Source organism: Rosa rugosa, chromosome 6 (genome assembly GCF_958449725.1).
Source record: "Rosa rugosa chromosome 6, drRosRugo1.1, whole genome shotgun sequence".
NCBI classification, from domain to species: domain Eukaryota; kingdom Viridiplantae; phylum Streptophyta; class Magnoliopsida; order Rosales; family Rosaceae; genus Rosa; species Rosa rugosa.
The window spans coordinates 13,510,871-13,516,028 of NC_084825.1; the positions used below are offsets into that span (position 1 = coordinate 13,510,871).

General features: G+C 38.7%; 1 pseudogene; it reads right to left on the reverse strand.

Annotated features, from left to right (window-relative positions):
• Positions 1-2,632: 2,632 nt before the first annotated feature.
• On the reverse strand, positions 2,633-4,539 carry LOC133716257 (UDP-galactose/UDP-glucose transporter 2-like; annotated as a pseudogene).
• Positions 4,540-5,158: the final 619 nt, after the last annotated feature.

Sequence of the window (5,158 nt, forward strand, 5' to 3'; positions counted from 1 at the left end):
CCAAGGGGGTATTTAAGCACCTTTGCACACACATTTCACAAGCTTAATATCATTTTTTCTACACCCTAGGCCTTTTGGCCGAATTTTGGGAGATCTCTCGCTTCTCACCTCTTCTTCTCTTCTCCCTCCTCCATTTCTTTTTCTTCTTTTCATCTTTGCCTTAATTTTATATTGTGATTTCAAGGAGATCTCACCCAAAGCTTCAAGAATTCATCAAGGACTTCAATCTTTACAAGATTCAAGACTTAGGTAATTATGGGAGTTGTAAATTAAGACTAGTCATGCTAGCTTTTTAGCTATTTGTGACTATTCTTGTTTTCTCCTACATTTCTCTACTCTTTTCTATTTGAATTTTGTAATTTTGATGTCTATGATTATGGGTTGTGAGTAGACTTTGTTGGGGGTTAGGGTTGTGTGCCTTAGCCCAAATTTGATGTAATGGATGCTTAATTTGATTTATATATGGAATTTGTTAATTATCGGATGCTTGTGTTTTGTGATAATTGATTAGAATGCATGCTTAGGAATTGTCAACTTTTGGGTATGTGTTTTAATAAGTCTAGATTAAAATTTAGGGGATGACATCCTTACATTTTAGGGCTAGAACCCCGATTTAATATTCGTGGGAAGTACAAGCATGGTTCACTACATGATTAGCTTGATCGCAATTATGGTGAGCTTGGTTGCCTAATTCCTCTATCTCTAGGCCTCTTGATGTGAATTAGTGACCATTGAACCGGCTCTAATTCATGCCAAGTGAGTTCCTACAGCCCTTGAACCGGAGTAGGAATACCATGAAAGGGAATTTCGGCCCTTGAGCCTTGAAAGTCTTGGGTACGGCTTCTACCATCTTTAATAAATTGCATTTAAATCAAATTTGCATCTAGAGCATTGAATTAGGGTTATGATTCATCCCTAACTACCAATCCCATATTTATATTCATTTTTTAGTTTTCTTTCATTTATTTAAGGACTAAATTCAGTTTGCCCCCTCTAACTTTGGGGCAAACATCAGTTTGGTCCCTGATCTTTTTTTTTAATCATGATGGTCCCTGCACTTCTAATTTTCATCACCCGCATCCAAATCTCAAAATTCTCTCCGATCATGACGTCACTTGCTGAGTTGGCCCAGACATGGGGCCCGACTTTTCAGTTTTTCAGCCTCAATTTAGATGAAATGTCGAAATTACCCTCCTCTGGTCCTCTCCTCTCTCCTCCTCTCCTACATCCCATAACCCCCTTTGGGGTTACGCAAATCCCTTCGCAGCTCCGCTCAACCGCGACCATGAGAACAACCCAACCCTCCTCTCCTATGTCACTTCCCGCTCTCAATCCTCTTCACCATAAAAACCAGTCTCCGACTAGACATTTCTCTCTTCTCTCCCTCATCTCCCAATGTAAGAACTCGGAAATTTGTTATTAATTCCTAAATGTTTTCTGGGATTAATAAAGTGTTCATTCGTACGATTTCGTGGTTCGAGGGTGGAGTGGAATTATTTTCTGACGAATAATTATTCGAAGTGCACGTTTTAGGGGGTTACGAAGGTTGACTTTTCATACGTTTAGATTCTGTGAGAACTTCCTTCACGAAAGTCGTAGAGCGCGTCGATACGAGTTCGTGGACATGTGGAACGCGAAAATCGGAGTTCGTATGAAGAAGTTATGACCTTTGGAAAAAGTTTCCATTTTGGTTAAATAGGAAAAAAATCCGAAAATATCAGAAAAATCCCAATTTTCCATTTTCAGAAAGTTTTCTCTCTCCCCGAGCCGATCGGCCTCTCACCTTCGACGGCCAATTTCTTCCTCCTCCGGCCACCTTTTCACTACACCAATAAATGAATCAGACGACAGTTTTCCACTGTCGTCTGATAAGGCCCTCTGCTGTTGTCTATCTCAATGCCGTCTGATGGATAATCAGACAACAGCACGTAACTGTCGTCTGAGAAAATTTTGCACAACATCAGCGGCTTACATGACTGTTGTCTGAACACCAGAAAGAACAACAGCGGCTTATATGCTTACTGTTGTCTGAAGGCTGTGTCAGACAACAAGTGTTTTTATGTTTGCTGTTGTCTGAAGGCTGGGTTAGACAACATGTAGCTGAAAATCCCATTGTCTATCCATTATTGATATTATAGGTTTCTCCGAAAAACTGTTGTTTGTTGTTTTGCCAGACAATGGCTTTTTTGTTCTTTTTGTCCTTAAAAGTATTATAGTTAGATAGCTCATACAACAGTTTTTGCTAGGCATTTTGTGATGATCAATTATTGGACAATAGTTTTTAGATGGAATAGAATGGTCTGAGAGACATGCATTCAAATGGCCTACATTCTGCATATATGGAATCCAAATGACAACACATTCAAAAGAGATTCATTTATGTAAAGATCTGATACATTCATCCATATATTCAACAAAGTCATTCCATCCCAACATTAACCCTAACCATAAAACACTAACCATAAACTTATACTTGTCCATAAATGTGATGCACATTAACCCTGCCTACACCTCACAAATAAGTGAAAACAATGCACCAGCAGCTTTAAGCCCCTAATTTACTCCTTTATGCCTGCTAAGATAATCATATTTACAACATCAACTGGCAAAGCATAAGCTGGATTTGTGGGTTTCACCACTGGATATTCAAGGAGGGAAAACCCTGCATCAAAAAGCATCAACCTCAGTTATGTGATGAAAACAGCAGCATACAAACAGCAAATACCAAATAAATAGTTAAATTCTACACAACCCTGACATGTTAGATATATATGGGAAGTTATTCTTTTGCTTAGATCCAATCTCATCTTGCCAAGAGATACTTATAGAAGGAAAAGTACATGTGAAATTTAAATCTTCTTATGTAAACATTTCATGTTATATGCATCTTATGTAAAAGCAGAGGCTCCAACTGGGCATTTACTATTATACCTACTGCACCAAAGTATGTATGGTAGGCATCACAACTTTTCCATGAACATGCATCTAATTCACTTTTAAGCACCCAAGGAGAATGTGAATCACCTGTGTGGTTTCAGGATTCATGGTAAATATTGCTTCTTGCAAATTACCCAAAAACGAATCCATGACTAGAGCACCCGATACCATCACCACACCAATCACGCTGAAGTTGGGAGACATTTATGCATCCGCTAAGGTGAATAGGATCAGACCCACCACCAGAAGGATTGCAGAAACGTACTCATGAGGTGGGTACTTCCGCCTCAAACCTGGTATGAAGGATCCCATTATCATCATAGGCAAAACCTGAAACCCCAAAAGGACCAAAATCATGAAGTTAACATGAGAGGCTGCAGAGTAACTGTAGTTTGACATATACAGCCAAATAGATATTTATAAACTATTCTTGTCCTATACCAAAGATCAAAAATTCCAACAGAATCCAAATGACACTAAAAACTTAGCTAGAGACCAACTTAAACTCTTTCCCCTAAATTAAGAACAATAATCTCAAACTGGCCATACTAAACAAAATAAAAATATGAAAGGGGAAAAAGAAACGTGTCTTAAGAGGCAGTCAAATTCCAAATCCTCTCTGTTTTACACTGAAATTGTTTCCACTTGATATGATTATCAAGTCAAAATTGGTTGTCTCAGAGAAACAAACAAAGTTTTTTAACATCGCATTTGCTTACCTTTGTTGATTTGAACATTAGCTGTGCAGGGTAGTTGAGAAAAGCCAAGCAGCCTTTGGTAAGTCCATGAGAGCCCATAAGCACAGCAGATAGCTTCACATAAGTCTTCCATGGGTTCACCATTTGCTTGGTGGTAAAGCCTTGAAGATAAATCAGAAATAGATACACAAATCCTTGTACAAATGTGAAGTACCACCCATAACTGCAGCAAGGAACACATCAGAAACAGAATCCGAAACAAGCAGGGTCCTAATTGAATTCGAAAACCAAACACTCCACAAATCCAAAACCAAATACCCAGATGTTAACCATTACCTGAATTGTAGCCTGTTATACACATATTCCTGAAAATGGAGCAAAAAGTTAAGATTCAATCAGCAATTAAAAAAAAATACAGAGTGTACGAAAAATCAAGTCATCTTTGAACGTGCAACGAGCTGCATTCATTCTTCAAAATTATTACTTTGATTCCTCCAAAAGCAAAATCATAAAATAATCAAACCCATTGGTCCCATAAGCCAAAACAGAGGATCAAAACCTCATTTTAAAATTATCTGAGAACTTTAATCAAAACAGTAAAAAAAAAACTAATAAACAAAAACCATAATCTTCCTCAGAAGCTAAAGCATAACCCTTAGCTTGATTCAAAAGAAACTAAACACAAAAGAAAATTCATCCCAAAACAAAAAAAAATCCCAGAACCAAAACGAAAAAACAAACTTGAAACCAAAGAGAGTGAATTTACCTCACAGACACCATTAACCAGATAACCAAAGAAGAACCCAGAAGAGCAAAGCAGGAATTGCTGCCATTTGGGTCTATCAGAGAGCGAAATCCCAAACAGAAACCGAGCTTGTTCTTCGTTCTTCATCGTCTTCAACTCCTTTTCACACACAGACCCAACTCAGTTCTGGGTTTTGGGTACCCAGAAAACGCTCCAAATCTTCGTATCCCCAAATCCATTTTAACCAGAAAATCAATCAAACCCAAAACCAATCGATTTCAAAAACACGAAATTTCGAGGTAAGAGAAGTACCAGTTAACAAAACCAGAGCGCTTGAGCTTGTTTATCTTTTGAACTAGATAGCCTCAATTAACTTGTGTCGGATTAATGGGTTCCCAAAAGCTCTAGTCATTCTTTTTGTTGTAAAAGAAATCGAACCGTCGAGGAGAAAGGCTGAGAGGGAAAGGGCCCGTGCCCGAGAGAGAGATGGCGACTTCAGTTTAGGTTTTGTCATTTTGACGAGGGCTCCTTCTTCATTTTGGTTTTGAAATCTGATAAAGAAGAGAGAGAAAGATTATCTGATAGCCAAATCAAAACTAGAACTAGGCTATCTTTTGGTGGTGGTGGTGGCGGTGCCAAAAGTCGATGGCCGGAAGTCGAGCTTTCCAGAGTGAAAGAGAGAAGGAGAGAGAGAGAGAGAGAGAGAGAGAGAGAGAGAGAGAGAGAGCGCCCCGTGCTACCCGACAGAGGAAGAAGGAGAAAAAAAGGAAAGGCTAGG